Source organism: Pelodiscus sinensis, chromosome 2 (genome assembly GCF_049634645.1).
Source record: "Pelodiscus sinensis isolate JC-2024 chromosome 2, ASM4963464v1, whole genome shotgun sequence".
NCBI classification, from domain to species: Eukaryota; Metazoa; Chordata; order Testudines; family Trionychidae; genus Pelodiscus; species Pelodiscus sinensis.
The window spans coordinates 79,179,818-79,201,747 of record NC_134712.1 but is presented as its reverse complement, the minus strand read 5'-3'; the positions used below and the strand labels follow the sequence as shown (position 1 = coordinate 79,201,747).

The following is a 21,930-nucleotide window of genomic DNA, read 5'->3' as shown; positions in this document are numbered from 1 at the left end:
GGCGGCACCTGCGGGGTCCGCCCCCGTCTCCTCCCCTCTCCTCCTCCAGCCGGAGAGAGCCCGAGACCCAGCGGGAGAAACCAGCGGCGGCAGCGCAGGAAGGGGCTTCGCGGCGCAGCCTCTCGGCGTGCGGCACCAGGGGGCTCGGACCCTGCACGGTAAGGGGCGCCCCGGCCGGGCCCTGCGGCTCGGGTCCCGGCCCCGCGGGGGACACACAAAGGTAGCGGGGTTGGCCGCTCGCGGTGTCAGTCCCCGCGGGGCGCGGAGCGGGCGGGGTGGCGTGGACGGGGCCGTGTCAGCCCAGCGCCTATTTCGCCTGGCCGCGCAGCGGGGCTCCGGCCCTTTGTTACCCTGCAGCGCCCGGAGCGCTCGCGCGGGGGCAGCTGGCCCGCCCGGCGGCGCGGCGTGGAAATCCCTCGGGAGGGCTGCGCGGGGCCGCCGCTGGGCGTGGGGGGATTCGGAGGGAGGGGGGGGGGCAGGTGGTTGGTTCTTCTGCCGCCTCGTTCGTCCTCCCCCAAAAGTGACTAGGCCAAAGGCTCGCCAATAGGCGGCTCAGCTGCGGGGCGGGATGCCGGTGGAGCTCGAGGAACAGTGTCGGGGGCGGATCAGGGCCACCTCGGGTGGGGCTTGTTGACGGCAGACCCGTCCGAGCCCGTATTTTGACAGTGAAGGCGCACGGGGGATTCCTTGTGGCTGTATGGCTTGGGGATGGATCATTTGCTGTGTGCACACACCGCTGTGATGTTGACAGTTGGAGGTGACCGTCGTTTTACTCTGACACACGAGGCAAGGGATAGATACATAATGGGATGATGGCTGCATAGTAGTTTGCTAATGCAGTTGGTTAAGTTCTTTTGGCTGCTGGCTTTACTTATATGGATTGTCCAGCTATGCTTAGTTTAAGTAGCTCCACATAATAAAAACGGGACAAATGCTTCTGATAATAGGTCTGCTAGAGTACAGGGTACCCCCCTGTCACTTTGAAGTACAAGCTGGCTTTCTTTTCATGATTTCCTTTATGGTCTCTTACTCTCACTTGCCTGAATTCTTTGCTTGTGTAAAATAAGTTTAGGAAACTGGTTTTGAGTCGAATTGGGATGCAGTTTTCAAAAAGCATCCGACTAACTTGAAAATTCCTCCCTTTTATTCATAATATTCCTTTTATTAGTTTGAAATATCCGAGAAGAAAACTTGAACCCATCATGTATGTTTTACATGGAGAAGTGTTCAAATTCCAAAGTATGTTGTGCTCATGTAGGCCCCAAACCAGCAAACACTTATGTGTGTACTGAACTTTAAGCACATTAGGTTACATACCTAAAAGTTCAGCACATATGTGTTTGTAGGATCAGAACCATAAATATTTACTGTCTTTGGCAAATACTTTGAAAGTGAGAGATCAAAACATGCCTTATGGTTTCCCAGAATTAGTGACACTGGTGGGTTCCCCATGAAAGAATGGTTTTAGGGAAATACATTACTTACTTTTGTTTTCTCATACAAATATAACACAATTCAGACAAAATATAACAAAACAATTTAAAATGATACATAAAGAGATATTAAAGAGAACAGCACTCTTTCATAATCTGAGGTTAGTGGAAGTCACAAATGAAGGATTTTTTTATAATTATTTAGAGCTAATACACTCAATAGACATTAACTCCTATGGACAATAGTTTCTTGCACTTGACCTGATAAGAGAGAGCTTGGGTGGCACTTCACAAAGCCCTCACAAGTTGAAGGACAGGTAAAAGGATTTCAGCAGCTTTTCATCTGAAAGCCCTAAATATACAGTATAGTCTCTCTTATTTTTCCTCTTTTGTTTGTTATTTGACCTATAAATAAATGTGAAGGCCTTGCATTGATTGCCAAACCTATTATGTGAACACTAATTCAATGTTACTTCCCCATGATGGAATATAGAAACTTTTTTTTCTATGAAAACATTAATAAACCCTTATCCAAGAGAAATTGATAGTGGAGGTCTGTTAAAACAAAATGCTACGGAATTGGTTTGTTTTGATTGTATTGTGTTTGCAAAGGAAGAAAAAAATCTCTTTATAAAATTCCCCAGCCTTTCAGGAGATAAGATTAAAAAATATCTCATGCTTTCAGAGTTGGAATCTAAACATATGCAAAATTTTACTTATATAGGTAGTTCTACAGAAACTATGGACTCCTCTCATGAGTGCAATTAAGTGTATGCTTAACTGTGAACAGGGGTTTGGTTTCATACCTGAAAGTACAACTGTACAGCAAGGTTAAAAATATGCTACATAGTCTTGAAATTTCAGTGTCTGGAAAGCATGTATTGTTAAATTGTTTAATAAAATAAATATTTGTATAAAATACTTTGCATGATTCCTCACATTTTTTCACCCTAGATGATTACAGTATTACAGCCTATCAGAAATATTGGGAGTAGGTAATAAGGCAGTAGGATTAGATTTGTGAAAGGAGTAGGTGGCCTAGCTGCCACATTAGATGTCCGAATCCCAGAATCAGGTCTCACTGATATCTAAAAATCTTTACACGGCTTGATAGATGTAAACTTGCCACCTCATTTTTTTCAGTAAAGTTTTGCCTTTTAGCATTCATGTTTCAGCCCTTTTCAGCTATCTGGACAGCCAAGTCTCAGATGGATGGACAAATGGGAGAAAAATAAGTGTTTGCCTGCCTGACTTGCCTGCAAGGCCCAGTCCAGTAGGTGCACTCTGAGCATGCCTACTGGTTTGGGTCCTTATAGGCAAGCTTGCACAAACTTTGGGAGTAGTGCTCTCTCAGCTTTTAGTCCAGTGGTTAGAGTACTCATGTGAGAGACCACTACGACATACTTGAGAGGGTGAAGGGATTTTTCACACATCAGGTGAGTGCCCTAACTGGGATATGGGATGTTCTCATGTGGTTGAAGGTGTTGCATTGTGAATAAACAGTGAAAGAATCATTATGCCAGACAAAGCCAGCAAGAATAAGAATGACAATATAGCCTGGTGTTTAGATCAGTCACCTGTGATGTGGGAGACTCCGTATCCAGTCCCCCTGCTCCAATGACTTTTCTTAAGTATTTATCACCATGGAACAGCTTCAATGGGAGAAACTTAGGGAATCCCACATCACAATATCCCATAATCCAGTGGCTAGGGAAATGCATTTGAGAGATGGCAGATCACAGTTTATGTCCCTTCTCCTAGGATGGGCTTGAATGGGAGGTCTCTCACATCCCAGGAAGCTACCCTAACCACTGGGCTAAAAGTTATAAGGGAGTTGATATGTCCTCCTTTGCCCTGGGCTTTGTGCCAAAACTCTGTAGGTGACCTGTGCCAGGAAAGGGTTTACAGATAAGAATCCCCAGCAGAGGGAGATACCTTGCTGGAGCTGGATGTAGGTACCTATATGAGAGAGAGATAGAGACAGACAGGTGTTTGGCATCTTCCATTGACTAGTGCTGGCAAGGAGCTATCTAGGACACTGGTTTTTGTGAATCCCATTTTCAGGAATCTTTCCTCCCCATTCATTGTATAGGGAGACTAGGTTCTTATCCCAGGCTTGGTGAGTCCCCTTGATTTTTCTAGCATCTTACCTAAAAGTTAGGCATGACATCCTAAGTCCCTCCAACCTAAACTCCTTCTGAATCTAGCCCTTGGTGTACATTGCAATTGCACTATGTGTATATTGTATTGCAAAAAGAATATTGAGAGAGCTGAAAGATAACGGGCAAGTTGAATATTGAGCTTGTATTATGACATAATGGTTAAAAATGAGATTTTTTTATTATTGTGTGCAGAGGCATTATAACACAGAACAAAGGGATGATAGTATAGCTATGTGAAATGTTTGCAGAAATTCAAAACACACCCTGAATCAGGGCTAGTTCAAAGTTCTCTTAAGACCATAAATATTAGCTCTAGTCCTTGAAAGTTCAGTGGAACTGGGTTTCTGCACTTTGTAAACACAAGGAAGAAGAGGAATTGTTTAGCATAATTCAAACAGATAAGCCTATGAGCTATGGGATAACTGTGAGCAAAATATTTTTTTAATTGATGTGGGTGTGTGGGGGAGTCTTGTTGAGATAGCTGTAAACTGCTGAGTCATCTAAAACTAGACTGAAATAGTACTCAAGAATAAACTGTAGGAAACAGTTGAGCATTAGTAGTGGGATAAACAAGACAATCTAAAGGGTCTTTCCCCACAATTCCATTACATATTGTCAAGGATCTTTTGTTATCTAACCTGGATGAAAATAAAAAGAGTAGTGTGCCTTTCTTTTATGTTTCATATTTTATTCCAAAAGATCTTAAAGTGCTTTTAGGTTCTATGTGCATGTTCTATTTCTAATTGTTTTACCAACCACTAAGATGCAGCCAACTCTGGGTGAAATGTGGCAGCTGTTAACCAGGCTTAGCAACAGTCCACAGTAATTCAAGATGGGAAGTGAAGAAGAATACCATGTCTAATTGAAACAACAGGGGGCATTTGGGGAGGTAATTGACAAAACTTGAAACTTGGGCAAGATGCCAGGAAATCACATCCTTACTCTTGTGAAAAGTGTCATGACATCTTTAATGTGAAAGTGTATCGGAGCTTTGGTTTTACGCCTTAGATTATATCGGCCCAGCAAGGCTTTAAACAATTTTTGCATACTTGTGCACTGTCATCTTTCTTATATGTTATGTATGTTGACTTTAGAAGATATTTCCCGTTTGGGACTTGCAATTTTGCATACTCTTGCACTGCCTCTCTTTTTGTAAGAAGTGTTTGAATTTAGAAAAATACATTTTCAGTTGTTTATAGAAGATAAGCCCGAAAAGGGGAACTGTTTATAAAGTATAGCTAACAAATGGAGAGACAGGAACAGGCCTCTGCATGTTGACAAGAATATCATTTGTGGGGGTTAGTGCTGTGAACTTCACCTCATTAACAAGCAGTGAAAATTGTTCTTATATTTTGAAGCCATTTGAATAGTCATGTTACATTAACAATAATGATGTAAAATGATGACAAACTTTCACCATTGCAGTAGTATTTGTGTGGTGCAGGTTTTGAAAAATCATATTTTCTCAGAAGTTTCCCTTACAAAGACTCTGAAAAGAGTACATCTGTTATAACTAATAAGAACAGTGACTAGTATAACCTCTTTTTTAAAAGCAGCTTTTTTGAGGAGAAAAAAAGTAATAGTTAATGTATTTTAAAATGCAAATTAAGGCCCATGATGTTCGTTTTTGCACACCACAATCTCCTCTTGACTTCAGTGGGGTTTGGCATGTGTTAAGATGGTTGAATAGGAGCTACAATGATGAGAGACATGGTGATGGAATATCAGCATTACATTATTATTTATGTTTATCATAAATTCATATAGGTTTTCCATGTGAGAGAATTTTGAGGTTATTTTTGGTGACACTATAAAATACAAATAGAGTAGATGTCAGTGAACAAAATACAATTTGAACTAGGATGAGTTCATAGCTTTGTACAAAGTCAATGTCATCCATGTTAACTGGATTAAAAACTGGTTACATGATTTTAAAAACTGACTCTAAATGGAGATTCATTCTGTGGTGGTGTTTCTGAGTTTTTTTTTGACCCAATGCTATTCAATGTCTTTATCAATAAAGAAAATATAAAATCATTATTCATAACATTTGCAGATGATACAACTTGATGAGGTGTCAAAAAGTGCTGGGGACAGGTCAGCTATTCAGACTAATCTGGATAGTTTGGTGAAGAGGACTCATTTGAATAACATGCATTTTAAATATGGCCAAATACAAGGTCACACATGTTTGCCAGTTACACTTAAACATGGGAGACAGTATCTTAGAATGCAGCAACACTGAAAAGTTCTTAAGGTAGTAGTGGTAGATAACTACAAAACCATTCTGGTCATTCTGTTTATTAAGAGGACAAATTTGATTGTTGAATGCATAAACAGGGAAATACCAATTTAGGATTATGGAGGTGGAATTGCCCCTGAATTTTGCATTAGAACTGTTATTTGACTACTAATGTCTAGTTGTCCTCACTTAACCTTCTCTGATATCTCAACATGTGTTTTAAGAGAATTTTTAAGTGACTTGGTCATAGTCTACAAATATCTACGTCGGGAAGAGATTCCTGATTGTAGCAAAAAAAAAAAAAAAAAAAACCTTGGAAACACAAGACAATTGTTTTAACAGTAACTAACCGCTGAAACAAATTATCTAGAGATGTGGGTGATTCTCCATCATCTTGAAGTATCTAAAATGAGTGCCTTTTTAAAATGTAGTATAGAATCATAGAATATTAGATCTGGAAGGGACCTCGAGATCATCAAGTCCAGTCCCTTGCCCTCACAGCCGGACCAAGTATCGTCTAGATCATCCCTGATAGATGTCTAACATGCTTTTAAATATCTCCCGTGATGGAGATTCCACAACCTCCCTACGCAATTTATTACAGCATTTAACCATCTTGACAGTTAAGAAGTTTTTCCTAATATCCAACGTAAACCTCCCTTGCTGCAATTTAATCCCATTGCTTCTTGTCCTATCATCAGAGGCCAAGGAGAACAATTTTCCCCAACTACTTGTGACACCCTTTTAGGTACTTGAAAACCGCTATTATGTCCCCTCTGTCTTCTCTTTTTTCCAAACTATAGTTTAAATGGAAGTTATGAGGCTGATACAGAAATTTCTGCAAAGTTTCTGTGGCTTATGTTATGCAAGAGGTGAGACTGGTAATCCTATTTGGCTTGAAAATATAAGAAGGGGTAGTTGTAGCAAATATCTATCAATCAGGAAGCCTTTATATTAGCATTAATCATACAGAAAGGAATGTTGCTTTATTAGGTAGATGTAAAGTTTTAATTGAGAACTTTATTTTTAGCAGATCAGTGTTACTTTAAAGTGTAAGTACTGTATATATAAAATGTGACTTTTGTATAAAATGTACCATTATCAAATTAATGAAGGCAGTAGGATCTTCATAATCCATGTCAGTAGAAACTGACTCTTCTAGTTTTAGTCCCCACTACAATGTCTCTTCCCTTTTTAAACAACTTTTATTACTCTACTTTAATGACCTTCTCTGGCCTAAGAAATTTGTAATTTTTAAGAGGATCTTCAAGTCCGATATAGGAAGGATTTTTACATAGTGTGTCAATAATGAAAAGGAAGAAGGTTCATTATAGAAGTGATTATTGTTTTGATTATCTCTCAAAATCACAGCAGCTGGTTCCTGTTCTACTGTATAATGCTGTGATGTCATGGCTTTCCTGAAACTCTTTTGGGACATGCTTGATAGATAATAAGGGATTGGGTAAGTGGATTTTTTTTGTTTTAAATATATTATCAACTAATAGCTAACACTTGAATTTTTCATGAAGATTTAATAGAAAGAATTTGTGTCTGCTCTGAAGGACTTTGCTACTATACAGGCAGTCCCCGGGTTACGTACAAGATAGGGACTGTAGGTTTATTCTTAAGTTGAATCTGTATGTAAGTCGGAACTGGCGTCCAGATTCAGCTGCTGCTGAAACTGATCAGTTTCAACAGCAGCTGAATCTGGACGCCAGTTCTGACTTACATACAGATTCAACTTAAGAACCCCAGGCATCCCCAAGTCAGCTGCTGCTGAAACTGATCAGCGGCTGATTCCAGGAAGCCCGGGGCAGGGGCTTCCCGTAGTCAGTCGCTGGTCAGTTTCAGCAGCGGCTGACTTGGGGACGCCTGGGGCAGAGCAGCTGGGGAACTGCTGGGTTGGTCCAGTAGCGCTGCCGCTCCTCGGCGCTACTGGACCAACCCAGCAGCACCCAAGCTGCTCTGCCCCAGGCGTCCTGATTCAGCCGCTGCTGAAACTGACCAGCAGTGGCTGAATCAGGATGCCTGGGGCAGAGCTGCTGGGGTGCTGCCGGGTTGGTCCAGCAGCGCCCAGAGCGGCGCTACGGGACCAACCGGCAGTGCCCCAGCTGCTGTACCACAGGCGTCCGGAGCAAAGCCGTGGAGCACGGGGGCAGCAGGACAGCCCAGACGCGCCGTGGCTGTCCTGCTGCTCTCGGGCTCCGCGGCTTTGCTCTGCTTTGCTCCCCCTCTCCCTGGTCTGCAGGCCAGGGAGACGGGGAGCAAAGCAGAGCAAAGCCGCGGAGCATGCGGGCAGCGGACAGCCCAGACTCGTCTGGGCTGTCCGCTGCCCGCGTGCTCCGCCGCTTTGCTTCCTCTCCCTGGTCTGCTGGAGACCAGGGAGACGGCTCCGTTCGTAACTGCGGATCTGACATAAATCGGATCTGCGTAACTCGGGGACTGCCTGTAAAGGTATTTTAAACAGTTAAATCATTTGACGTATTTAAACTTATGGGAAATTGCTACTGTTGTTCTACAATAGTTAATAGAATTTTGTGAAAAAACACGTGATTTTAAGCTCTATATTGTGAAAATAAATCAACAATGCTATGGTTTTCAGGGTTTGAAGGGTTGTTGTTTTGTGTTAGTGACAAAAGACTTAATATTCTCCATGTGAGCCACTCCAGAGCCATATCAGTTTTTTTAATCAGATATAAAATCAATAGCAAAACACTGTTGATGGAATTAAGATACTATTACATATGAGATTTAGACATCTGTCATAGTGATTCCATGAAGAAGTCTTTGGTGACTTCAGCTCTCTAAGACTGTTTTATAAAGACATTCAAATTCCACCTCCCAACTGTAGCTTGTGGTTCACCTTTAGTGGCTTTCTTTAAGAACAATTGTGTGAGTGGCATATATGATCAGGGCCCTTTGATGTGAAGTGAAATTTAATTCCTGAATGTAACTGAGGTGTGAAATGCATTGAGAGGATGTTATTTACCTTTTAGTAACAAAGGCTGATCCATAGAGCTCATTGCTCTTAAAGATTAGGCTTCAGTTTGGATGAACAACGTGAAAGTTCTTCCGAAATCTCTTTCATGTAGCTATTTTAAATTAGTTTAGCTATATAAGTTGTACTGGAACATTGTGTTAGTGCTTTCTGTGTCTTTTTGCTCAGAATTCAGCTTTGTGATTCCTTGGCAGTGCCCGTCACCTAAAACCTATTACACCAGTTCTCCAAAGGTAGCACTCTTTGAACCTTTTATACCTTTTCCACCTATTACACCAGATCTCCTAGGGTAGCACCAGCTTCCTAATTGATTCTGAGTGTGATTCAGGCTGTTGATATTTATTTTATTTATTTATTCTAAAGACATATAGGATTTGATTTTGGCCTCTTGCGAAACAACTTCTCTGCATGTATGTTTTGAGTTAGTTGAGGGCGGCTAAGGTATTCTCTCGAGCATTTTGTACATTTGAAGGCTTGGTGGTAGGATATTTTTGATAGACTGGCTTCAGCTTTGGAATTTCTGTTGCTAGCCTGATGGAACCTAGAGTGTGTTGACCTTTAGGATATGGTCAAACCTTTTCCTAGTGCTTTTCCTGAGGGCATTGATAGTTAAGCTATATAATTAACTTAATTTTAGGGTGTGGACTCTTTTTTGTTTGGTAACTTAATAGGTGTGTGGTTTTGTTTTTACGTAAATATAATTACTGTAAAACTGTGAAACTAGCTCTGGGTGATACTATCAAGGTCCTAATGTTCCCTTCCAGCTGTGTTACCAGTTTTGGGAGCTGGTGGTATTGTGATTAGAGGCTGTTGCACCTTTGTTCCTCCATATTCTAAAAGGGATCATCTGCTCCACAAAGATAAAAGGTTGATTGCCACCATTTGATCATCTAGTTTGACCTCCTGTGCAACATAGGCCATTTGACATCCACAAAATAATCCTTGGAGCCTGTGTTTTAGACGAGTATCCAATCTTGATTCAAAAATTGCCACTAATAATTAAAAAAAAATTTACCATGGCTTCTTAGTAAATTATTTTAGTGGTTAATTACTTGTTTTGACAACCTCCTGCCAGCTGCAGTCCTCTTCCTAATAAAACAGCAAGGGATACCAAACCCCTCGCCCCATATGTTGGAACATAAACTCAGCAGAAATTTTTTATTTCATAATGTAAAGTGCCCACAAGTGTACTGTGCAATGTACAGTGAACATAATAGTTCCCTGCTCCAAAGCACTCATGCACTAATGGTGGATTTGTATATAACAGCTTCACTAGTTTGACATCTGGAATGGGAAAGAGGAAAATGAGCTACAGAAATGAGATTACATTGTTGCTCAGTAGAGACATCTGTGTGTCTTTGCAAATCAGGGATTTTTTTTTTAAATAACACAACGTGACAGGGAAACAGTAACATGAAATAATTGCTTGAAAGGACTCTACAGCTTGCAGTATGATTGGTTGCAGATGACTTATACATGTCTAAATATTAGAAAATGATTATGCCATCTTTCCTCTTGTATCATATGTAGTAGGGGTGGCCAAACTGTGGCTTACAACCACATCAGGCTTTTTTTCAAGTGCAGCTCTGATCCTCCACAGTCCCTCCCCCCATTCTCCACTTACCAAACTGAGAGGGAGTGTGGGACCTCTGCCATATAGTAGGGTGAGTAGAGGCTTCTGTGCCAATGGGGGAGTGGAGAGTTTTCAGGGCTTCTTCTCAGCAGGGAGGGGGGTTCTTGGGACTTCATCAGAAGCAGGGCTGGAGACCCATCAGGCATGCCCCAGCTCATGAATTTCTGAAGATAGTTGTACATGGCTGGGAGGGTATGTGAGTTTGGCCACATCTGATATATAGCTTAGATGGCATACATCAGTATACAGCTCAGCCATTAGAAGTGTGTGTGTGTTGTGTATGCTTGATTTTCATCTTTAGTATAAACTTATATGGTTTGCCTCTTGTGCTGTAACAGAATGCTGTGCACCTGGTGGGCAAATGTCGGTGTGTGTGTGTGTGTGTGTGTGTGTGTGTGTGTGTGTGTGTCTATTTTAAATCTCCTGCTATGAAAAGAGGGGTTGAGTTAATACAATGTACTTCTTCCCATGCTCCAGATAAGTAAATAATCCTCTGTACCAACAACATGTGGTTGAGTCTCCATGAAAAATTGGTGTATGTGGCCAGCCAGAGGGGAGGAGTCAGAAATCAGCCATAGTAGACTACATGTTCACAGAGACACTCTCTGTTTTGGGCTGAAGTTCTCTGGCAAGTTAGTATTGCATAGAGAAGAACTGTTACAGCTGTAAGACCACCCCAAAAGGGCATGCACAGGGTGCTCTTGGGACAGTGCATGGAGGGGACAAGAACAAGGATACACTCATGAAAATACTTCTATCCTTGATGCTCCTTACTTTTCTATGCCATCTAAACTATGAGTTGGTCATGTGGTTCATAGAACCTAAGAATCTTCTTCCCCCATAAGAAGTATAGCCTTTCAGTAAAGACACTTGATTCAAACTTGAGTTCTGTTCCCAGATGTAGTGCAGGCTTCCTGTGTGACTTAAATTACTTAAACTGTCTGTACTACTGTTCTCCATTTTGTTCAAATATTATAATAGAGGATGCCAGAGAAAAAGAAAGAAATGTGGAGAAACACAGAGAACAACATTTCCTTCCAAAGAACAGGCTGGCAGCAAATGGATTAGGAAAGAGCTCAGGCAGATCTCTTCTTTGTAGAGGATATTGGAAACAATATGTTCACACGTCCTAGTGTGATTTAACTGACTTGGGTTTCCTTGCCAGTACTTGGGGTTTGCATCAGTACAACCACATTGATTATTAGCTACCTATATCTAAATTCTAGATATAGACAAGACATTTAGTGATCTTTTCTTTACTTTTTTTGTAGCTATTTGCTGTTTTACTTAATAGAATTTTTAAATAATGAGCATAATTTCCCTTTTTTGCTTCTTCTCCCCTTCCTCCCCTCTTTCTTTTTAACTGGATTTTTTTCCTGATGGCTTATTGCCTTGGACTCTTCAGGATCTTGAACTTTGCTCCTTAGGTTGACATTCGGACTCATCTGCTACTGTGGAAAGACTTGCGGTGGAGCTGTTGTTTAAGGTAACATAAACATAGTTCACCTGGCCAGACTAGACAAAACCTAACCAACTCACTATCTTGTGTTCTATGCTCAGTTGGATGATGATACACTATTTGGAAATCAGGGTGGGAATCTGGCTTGGATCAGTTCAAGGTTTCAGATTATATCCCTGAAGAATGCCCTGATTTAGGGTAGAAGGTCATATTATGCCAAATACCCTAGAGCATGTGAAGGAACCTGGGTTTCTAAAATAGTGATCGTTCTAGACAGATCAAGAAAACTGTGTTTAAACTTGTTAACACAAACTTAAAAAAACAACAACCTGCTTGGGAACATTCAGTGCCAGCATACATAGAGATGTGAAGTACTGTAAATGTAGTTTGGAAATTGTGTGGTTTTATAATGGTACCACTACTATGTGAGCATTACATTTACATTTAAATGTATCTGGAGACTTTTATCTCAGAAACAGTGGATTTTCATCTGAACCAATTCATATACATATGCTATACATGAAATGCTAAAGTGAAAGAAAATCTAGAAATAGCTAACTTTTTTCCATGACTGTTTCCCTGTTTCAGAAATGCATGAAAGCACAAATAAAACCATAACTTAAAATTTAGTTATTTCATGTTGTGATTTGCAGAAGATTCCCACTAGTAACTATTTAATTGGTATCATGAGCTTTCGTGGGCACAGCCCACTAGTGCTACCAGACCATTTGTTGTTTAAGTTTATCCTGTACGGACTAACTCGGCTATCCACTGAAGCTATTTAGTTGGTGTTAAAAGAAACTGTCCAAGTTAATATGCCTATAATTTAACATAGTTGTCAAATTGTGCAAACTTCGATAAGTTTTTATATTTTTGTTGGTGAATAATGAATGTGCATGATGAAGAAAGAGGAATGTCAGTAAAAAACAGGCTTCAGTTACTTTTTTTTTTTTTTTTTTTTTTTTAAATCAAGGTTATAGAATGTGTTGGTTGTGTCCTTCTTTTATCTACATTCATTTCCAATTTGATTCACTTGGGGTAGGCAATGTGAACCTGTGTCGAGAGCTCATGACTCGATTGGGAGAACTGGGTAGTATTCCTGATAGGGCTGCTAGCCTGCTTCGTGTCAGTGGGAAAGTCACTTCCTCTCCTTGTGTCTTAGATCTGTAAAACGGGGATAATGATACTGACCTTCTTTGTAAAGTGATTTTATTGCATATGAAAAGTGCCAAATATGAGCTAGATCTTCCTCTTCTTACCACTGGGCCTCCTGGTTCTTGTTTCAAGCCTCCCTTCAGGACCCTGGACGTGGATTAGCGCCCATGCTATGGTGCTGCACTCTTTAACTCGGGAACTTTGAAGGAGACAAAAAGGCAAATCCTGCTGTTGGTTTACACCCACGCAGTCTCATTCAGGACTGTGACTTTGGCCCTTAGGAACTTAATCCAGTGCATCCAAAAAGCACGTTCATATTTAGATCCCTTTAAAATGTGTCTCTTGTGCCTGTCTCTTGTTTCTATGAAAGACACTGTTGCAGTAGCTGAAGAGTCAAGCCTATCCAATGTCTTGACCAACATACTTTCTTAGTAAAATGGGCCCTTTACAGGCTGTCATCATACCATCTATGACTCTGCTTGTCTACATTTTCTTGCACGACGAGTATCAAACTCATTTTAAATGATTATATGAAATCAGTGCTGAAAATAAGATTCACTGTTTCCAAGCATCAGCTCTTCAGAAAAGGCTCAGAAAGCAAGCAGTAGTTGATGAGCAAATAAATTAAAGCATTTGCAGACCACATGCTGTCACAACCTTCCCCCTCCCCTGCTTTTTTATGTGGCCATATGTTTTTGTAGTATAAGTATGTGTCAATGGTAATCCAAGGGTCTACACTTTTAAAGGATGATTACCCAGCTGTTGACAAACTGCTATTTTTCCATTTAATTTTGTGTGGGGGTCATAATTGTAGATCTTTTATTGCAGATTATTCTTTGTATGCCTAAATATAACTACATCTCTTTTGTGGCTAGCCCTTTCATTACCAGTTTGTATGATATGGGGTCAAACAAACTGGTTTATTCTTTCTTGATCCTAATCTGAATTTCAGAGCCATTGTTTTTTACACCCGTGCCTATCTCCCCCCACTCTTCCCCTCCTCCAGTCTCTCCTCACACAAATACACTTGGTCCTTTCTTCTTCTTTGTTGTTGTTTTTGTTGAGACTGAGCAGAGATCTGATGTTGGTAGCATTTTTCAAACTCCTTCCTGCTTTATCCCTGAAAAATACCTGTATTTTGGTTCATTGCAGATATATAGGAGCCATTTGCTCTATAGCCAAATGAAATAAATTGTAAATGTGAAGACCTTATAAGAAATGTTTCTTTCTGTTTTTGGAGTTCAATGAAAACAGATTCATGGATTCAGAGCATCCAGTTGTGCTTAGTCCAGTGTCAAATATGTCTTAGAAAAACACTGCTTTTACATTGTAAGGATAAAATTGCTGATGCAGATTTGTGGATTAATATAATTTTTAACACGCCTTTATAAACAAATATAATCTTTGGTGAATTTTTTAGAGAAGGGTGAAGATGAATGATGGTTTTATAAGTGTAAGATGTGTCATATCAAGTCATAAAAATGATTGACTCCTGAGACCATTAGAATTCTTATTAGGACTTTATTAAAACAGTAGTTGATCACAATGAAGTTTATTTGCTAACATTGTGTTAGTATATCTTTAAAGAGTTTTGAAAGGTACTTTGCTAGTAGGATGCTTGCCTAGTAATGTACAAAATACTTTCCTGAAAGCCAGGTTAGGTAGGAAATGGACGCTATCTCGATCTTGTATTGAAAATAACAAGCGAAGAGAGCCTGCTACTTATCCATTTAAAAACCAGTTTTGGTACATACTATATTTTAATAGATTAATCTATTTATATTGGAGGTGGGGGAGGGGGATAACATGTAGTAAGAGATTTATGCCTTCCTGTGGCCCGTTGCTTGGTAACAGAAAATGCCTCTTAAGCCTATTTTTGGAGTAGGGAGGAGTGAAACTTGAATCAGTGACCATCTGTCCTGCATTGGTTGATTTCCTGTTGAGCTGTGCTTTGTTTCTGTCAAACAATTGATTGTTACTCTTTACAGATAAGAGTACAGTTGATGACATTGCATTGGCTTGTGGCAGCACAAAATAGACCCACTAAATGTTTTTTGTTCTTTTAAGGTCACTGTCACTAGCCTCTTGTTTTTTCGTTTTTAAGTTTAGCCAAATTATCTTTTTAAATTTTGGAGAATGGCTACAGTCAGTACAAAAAAAGTAGGTTGAATTTAGTATTGAAGAATGTTTCCCTCCACCATGTTTTCAGATAAACAAAGGTTCTTAATTATAGTTGAAACATTTGCCTGTGCATGTATTTAGAGTTGTCAAAACATCTTTCTCTTCTTGATTACCTGAGTTGTTTGTTTAAAGGTGTAGTCCTGGTTAGATCTGAACTCTGAAAGGGTTGTTTTAAAAATATCTTACTTTTATCACAAAGGGTCAGATTGTACCCTAGTGCTGTGCCCGAAGGGGACTCTGGCTACATAAGGGCAAGGCATGTTTGCACATGTATGTGCATTCCTCTCCCTGTGTCCCTTCCCCGATGCTAGACCAAGGGGAAAAGCCAGGAAGTTCATATTGTTCCCATTCTTTTCTCTCCTGTCCCTGTTAGTGTGTGGATTTTGCAAAAATGTTCATGCAGTTCCAGGCATCGGTAACTGTTGTATGAATGGAAAGTTCACAAATGCAGCTCTATCACATTGAATTTAGTACATAAGAAAATAAACTTGGAGATGGGTGACTGCATCCCTTAGGAATCCCACTCTGAATTTGCAAAGGTCAGGACTTATTTGGTGAAACCTCTACTAATAAGAGAGGCAGTATTCTTGTCTGCCTTGCACCTGCTGTGGGCATGGACACCTGTTCAAAGGGAGCTTGATAGTGTAAATTAGGGTACTTTATGGAAGCCACTAAGTTTACACTGCTGCCATAGGATAATCTGTTTTAGAAAGTATAAAGTGGAAACTGTTTGTTTTATTTGGGTAGCACTGTACTTCCATGGTGTATTCACTTTGCCTAGGTATGAGGCTGCAGAATGTATAAGTAGGCAGAGACTCTGGCCCAAGCTCATATGGAAGATAATGTTGAGGCAAATCTAGGGAGAGGTGAAGAGGATGTCTCATTTGTCTTTGCTGCTCTATTACAGGTTCCTTAACATCATGGCTTTTCCAAACCTGTAATACAATAAGATTATCTAATGTGTCACCTGGTGCCTGTCATCAGCAGAAATTTCTGGTAAAGAGTATTTTTTTTTCTCTGGAACTTCTGCCACATTTTAGTTTTAACTTTTTAAAATCTAGTCTTCTTTCCAGATATTTGTATCTTTCCAGATACAAATTTAGTTGAGATTGAAAGATAATTGTTTTGGATGGCTGTGGGGTATGTGTGAACATAAGAAGGGCCATATGGGGTCAGACCAAAGGTCCGTCTAGCCCAGTATCCTGTCTGCTGCCAGTGGCCAGTGCCAGATGCCGCAGAGGGAGGGATCACAACAGGTAATCCTCATGTGATCCTGCCCTGTCACCCACCTCCAGAGAAACAGAGGCTAGGGACACCATTCCTACCCATCCTGGCTAATAGCCATTGAGGGACCTAACCTCCATGAATCTATCTAGTTCTTTTTTGAATCCTGTTAAAGTCCTAGCATTCACCACATCCTCTGGGAAGGAGTTTCACAGGTTGACTGTGCGCTGAGTGAAGGAAAACTTCCTTTTGCTTGTTTTAAACCTGTTGCCTATTAATTTCATGTGGTGACCCCTAGTTCTTATATTGTGGGAATAAATCACATTTCTTTATTCACTTTTTCCATACCTGTCATGATTTTATAGACCTCTATCATATCCCCCCCACTTAGTCTCCTGTTTTCTAAGATGAAAAATCCAAGTCTTTTAAATCTGTATATTCTGTGACATGAATTTTTCAGTTGATTTTTCTCAAATGTTGATTTCCCTGTACACACTTATGTTGTAGTTGTAGTTGTACTACTACTACTACTACTACAAGTTGAACCTCTCTAGTCCAGCACCTTCGAGACCTGACTGGTGCTGAATCAGATAATTTTACAAACCATGGGAGGTCAATATTGTCTAGCAGCATTACCAACACTTTCATTGCTTACTGGGCTCTTAGAAGACATTTAGGGGTAAATTAGAGCTAAATAAATAACAGCATAGAACACTGAGAGCCAAGACTAGTGGCTGTAAGCAAACTTTATGGGACCATGGTAACTTTGGTCACATCCATGATAAGTGGACATCTGGCTAACTAAAATTATGCTGGACCATAGATGTTGCCAGACCAGAGTGTGATGCACTAGAGAGGTTCATCCTTTAGTAGTAATTACAAAAATCATACACACTTGTCTGAGGCAACTTTTTTACATGCATAGAGCTTGACAAAGCTGTGCTTTGTTTTGGGAACTGGTTCTAGTGCCAGGGTGGGCAATTAAAAAATGGCAGGTTGCTAGGGCTAGTCCCTGGTGGGTCACTGCCTCTATGTTTACCTGTGCCTCTGCAGATATTGGATGATCGTAGCTCTCATTGGCTGTGGATTTCCATTCACTGCCAATGCTAGTGGCGGGAAGCGGCGCTGAGTAGGACACTGCTTCCTGCCACTCACGTTGGCTGAGAACAGCAATTCACGGCCAACGAGCTGTGATTGTCTGATACCTGCCGAAGTGTAGAAAATTTGCCCATCCTTGTTCTAGTGTAACCTATATGGCTGGATTTATTGCTCATTTTCCTCCAATGTTTTCTGATCTTCTTCTTCTCCTCCTCTCTCACCTCTCCATGCTTGCTTTCCTGATTTATTGGGTACCAGAGAGTGAAGGAGGATAAGTTTGTGGTTAAGGTACTGGGTTAAGAATTAGAAAATCTAGATACTGTTTCTCTGTTGCCACAAACTTCCTCTGTGACCTTGGAAGAGCCACTTAAACTATCTGGCTGCATCTAGACTGGCAAGTTTTTCCGCAAAAGCAGTTGCTTTTGCGGAAAAACTTGCCAGCTCTCTACACTGGCCGCTTGAATTTGTGCAAGAACACGGACGATCTAATGTGAGATTGTCAGTGTTCTTGCGCAAATACTATGTTGCTCCTGTTCGGGAAAAAGCCCTCTTGCACAAATGTATTTGTGCAAGAGGGCCAGTGTAGACAGCTAAAAACTGTTTTGTGCAAAAAAAACCCTGATAGCGAAAATGGTGATCGGGTTTTTCTTGCGCAAAACCACGTCTAGATTGGCACGGACGCTTTTCCGCAAAAAGTTCTTCTGTGCAAAAGTGTCCGTGCCAATCTAGACGCTCTTTTCCACTAATGCTTTTAACAGAAAAACTTTTCCGTTAAAAGCATTTGCGGAAAATCATGCCAGTCTAGACGCAGCCCCTGTGTTGGTTTCCCCATGTGTACAATGGGGATAATAGTCACTATTTCACTGAGCATTAGACTGAATTCATTAATGTTCATTAGTTGTATTAGTGTAATAGAAAAGTCTATAAATAAAAACTTCCCAAGATGACAAAATTCTTCTGAGGAAATGCTTCCCTCCTCCCACCCCCCATGAGTTAAAAATTAACTTAATGTAAATCCCAGCAGAATGTGGCTTTGTTTTTTTTTTTCATTTTAAAAACCACTGTATTTTAGTGATCTAATTTAGGTTGGAGGAACTCCAGTCATGTTCATTTCAGGACATATTTGCTACAAATGCCTGGAAAGTTTACACTAGAGAGAGCTGTTCTGTTTGGCATGGCTAATCAGGAGTGAGGCTGGAATTGCTCATAGCTGTCATTCAGGTTTTGTTTCAAAGTCCAAGGACCTACTGAGAAAAACAAAAAGCTAATGAAAGCTGACTGTATTTCAACCCAAATCCCATGGAATCTGAAATGATGTCCTGACAGTCTGTGTATTCTTATTCATCTACATTCTCGTTGTTACTAAGGTAACCGGTTTTTGGAGGCTTTACATCTTCATTGTCAAGTATTTGCTACACTTATTGTTGCTGTTTTCAGATTAGGGCAATTCAGAAAATGCCTTTTGAAAGGAGGTTTAAAAATACAAAAAGGGGATATAGTGGAAATAGATGTCATGAAACAGTTACTCTGTCTCAAATCTGCAGTGCTGTTTTTCAGAATCTGGATCCAAATACTTATCTCAAACAACATTTTAGCTGACTACCTTAAGAGTAGGAAAATGTTAATTATAAATACCTTTAAATTTCCCATTGGTAATATAGTTTTGCTAGCGATCACAGCAATGTGCATTTCCAGCAATCACTATGAAATTACAATTTTGTTAATTCACACAAAGGAATTTGGTATGTGTCATCATGAAAGTTGCTATACCTACTAATAGTCAACTTTTATAAGGAAAACTGCATTTTGAGTTATGACCCTTAATATTATTGAAATGGAAGAAATATTTTTATTACTGGAATAATGTTGACTTAACTACTCCCAGTAATTTCTGCTGCCTGTTACAATTATGATTTACTGTGGCCCCTAACACGGGAATTAGTTTTTCATTTTTTGTAGATGAGAGGGAGTCAAAGCAGTACATCTGAAACTCCTCCTACCCTTACCAAGCAAAATAACTTTTTGGGAGTTTGGATACAGATCTGCATCTGATTTTTGTGTCTCAGATTCATTTCTGATTGTTTCACAATTAAAACAATTACCTGGTGCTTGTTAGTCACATTAAATTTCTACTGATATCTGTAGAAAAAACTTGCTGCCTTTTTATGTATGGTCACTTAATATTTTTTCTCCATTAGTTTTATTTTTAAATTAATACAGACCTTTGTAGTGGCATAATAGCAATAGATGTTATTTGGAAACTAGCTTTGTCAAGCAGACGTGTGCTTATACTTACAAGCTGCTGAAAATTGGGGCATGAAGGAAACAGACTTGAAAATGCTCAGAACAGAAACTATTCTCCAGGACCTCAAGTAGCTTTAGAAGATGTACTGTCACAGTTGGCATAACCTGGGTTTAAAAAAATCTATATTTCAAAAACGAGTACAAAATTTGGCTCTTGTGGGGCTCAAAAACTGGTGATATATATCATGAACTGAATTCTGAGTGGATTTCGGCCAGTTACTTGCTGTTTATCATTGCTTCAATCATTTAATCTTTCAGTAATGTAGTTTCCCTTCTGCGAAATATGGATTATGCTTAACTACCTGCTTGGAAGATACTTTAGGGAATATTTCTGAAATACTTTGAGAACCTTGGATGGTAAATGTTATATATTCAAGTCAAGAAAAGTAAAAAGTTGTAGTTTGAACTTGCAGTCTTATTTCTTCTTGTATTGATTGTCATACAGATTTTAATTATATGATCACATTGTTTCTCTAATACACTTATTAAAAGTTTAACCTTGTATAAGTATTTCTAAAATAATGTGAAACATTCTCTAAAAATAATGTGTATTCGCAGAGGAGCAGCGTTATGGTTGTGAGATTCAACCTTAACTTCTGCAATTGTTCTGTTAACTTTGCAGGCTTGATGCTGGATGGATCTAGGTGTTTTTTTTGTTTTTGTTTTTTTTACATTTAATTCCCCTCTTTTTTATAGAGGAAAAAGAGAGAAATCAATATGGTGCTGTTGGGCTGGTGTACTTTAAAAGCTCTTCAGATTTGCCAGCAGAGCTTGTTTTGCTCTTTGCTCCAGAGCTAAGTGGCTCAAAAAGCTAGAAGAATGTTGTAAACTGGAATTGAAGACGACGGGAAACAGAAGCTAATATGATTCAGAAGTTATTGCTCCAAAGTTGTTAATCACTTACATTTCTAATCGCTCTCCAACCCTGTAGTTGAATTTAAGTAAATTAACCAAGTAGCTGTGCAGTGTTATATCTGTTCACTCTCCTTGAAAGATAATTGCATCTTAATGTAATTTTTTACAGTGCATATTAACTCTTATAGCCTCTTTAAAAGTCATTTTATTTTAAAATCCCTTTTCCAATTTAGCAAAGCTAAATTACGTATTTATTATCATTTACATGTCAAGCTTGACTCTTTATTTTGAAGAATTCTTCCTACTAATAAAAAGTAGTCAGATTTTGTTATGAAAAATGTTTTTGTACCCATCTCTAGAACAGCAAAACTCTACAAAAATATTCACTAAGTCAAAGATCAATGTTTCCTGAAACTCTTATCTGAAATGGGCTTTGAATGAATTTGTTTTGTAATTTTATTTGTAGCAGTCATACTCAGCGCTTTAATCCACTCAAAATTGAATGCACACAACAAAAAGACTTATGCAATGGCATCTTTCTGAACTACTTATAAATCAAAGTTGTTAGCAATCTAGTAATTACTTAGTGCATTTCATTCAGAAGGATCCAAGAAGACTCTTGAAAACAAAGCTAGTGCAGTATCCTATAACCACATTTAGTATATTGAAAAGATCTATTAACAATTACATATTGTGGGGGGAAACCTGGCTCCAAAAATTTTATAGCAAAATTCCCATTGGCTTCATTGGGGGGTAGAATTGTACTGAGTAAATACCTTCAGGAGAGACTACATTAGGAAAATTGCTTATTGGTGGGTGCAGTTGAACTGATGATGGATTTAGTTGAGCTGATCACGTAGACCAGAACAAACTTTGTTGAGCACCATTTTGCCTATATCATAAATTGTGGTAAATGCAGTTTGTTCTTGGTAGCCTAGCAGTCAAACCATAGTCCACATCAGTTGCTGATACCCATTTCGGACAGTGTGTAACTTTCTTAATTTAAGATTATGAGGTTGCTTGAGTAGCAAATTTTGTGTCTACAGAGCATACAATCCCAGAAAAGAGGGTTGACAGGTGGGTGGTTGAGGAGAGAGACAAGATGCGGAATGCAGGCTGCATTACCCTCTGTAATCAAGGTCATGGAAGTTACTCACCAAGCATTTTACACAACATTTAACTTTTA

The 21,930-nt window shown here is 39.6% G+C and overlaps 1 protein-coding gene across 9 annotated transcripts in view; it reads left to right on the top strand.

Moving 5' to 3' along the window:
- The first annotated feature begins 10 nt into the window (after positions 1–10).
- GREB1L (GREB1 like retinoic acid receptor coactivator) overlaps positions 11–21,930 on the top strand; it is a 226,631-nt gene continuing 204,711 nt past the window's right edge. For 4 of the 9 annotated variants that reach the window (XM_075920899.1, XM_075920898.1, XM_075920897.1 and 1 more), the window contains exon 1: positions 11–158. The gene's annotated coding sequence lies outside the window, so the exon portion shown is untranslated. Of the gene's footprint in view, positions 159–7,208; positions 7,300–18,333; positions 18,953–21,930 lie in introns of those variants that run through there. The other 5 variants (XM_075920893.1, XM_075920894.1, XM_075920896.1 and 2 more) reach the window with 5 other exon arrangements.